The 301-nt window shown below is 49.2% G+C and overlaps 1 pseudogene; it reads right to left on the bottom strand.

The window, feature by feature from the left end:
* LOC110280456 (ankyrin repeat-containing protein At5g02620-like) overlaps positions 1-301 on the bottom strand; it is a 5,065-nt pseudogene that overhangs the window by 1,726 nt on the left and 3,038 nt on the right.

Genomic DNA, 301 nt, shown 5'->3' with positions numbered 1-301 from the left:
GAGAGAGGGGAGGAGGAGGAGGAGAAGAGTAGAAGAGAGAGAAGAGAGGGGAAAAAGAGCGCAAGGAGAGAAAAAGAAAGAGAGAGAGGGAGAGAAAGTGAGAGTGATAGAGAGAAGGAGAGAGGGAGAAAGAGAGAGAGGAGGGGAAGAGGGAAGGGGAGAGAGAGAGATATATAGATAGAGAGGAAGAGGGATAGGGGAGAGAGAGAGATGGGAGAAAGGGATAAAGAGGGAGAAAAATGAGAGAGAAAAAAAGGGAGGGGGAGAGAGAGAAGGAGATAAGGAGAGAGGGGGAGAGAGA

This window comes from Arachis duranensis, chromosome 4 (genome assembly GCF_000817695.3).
Source record: "Arachis duranensis cultivar V14167 chromosome 4, aradu.V14167.gnm2.J7QH, whole genome shotgun sequence".
NCBI lineage: Eukaryota > Viridiplantae > Streptophyta > Magnoliopsida > Fabales > Fabaceae > Arachis > Arachis duranensis.
Note: the sequence above shows the minus strand (reverse complement) of the source record. Positions and strands in the feature narration are given on the sequence as shown.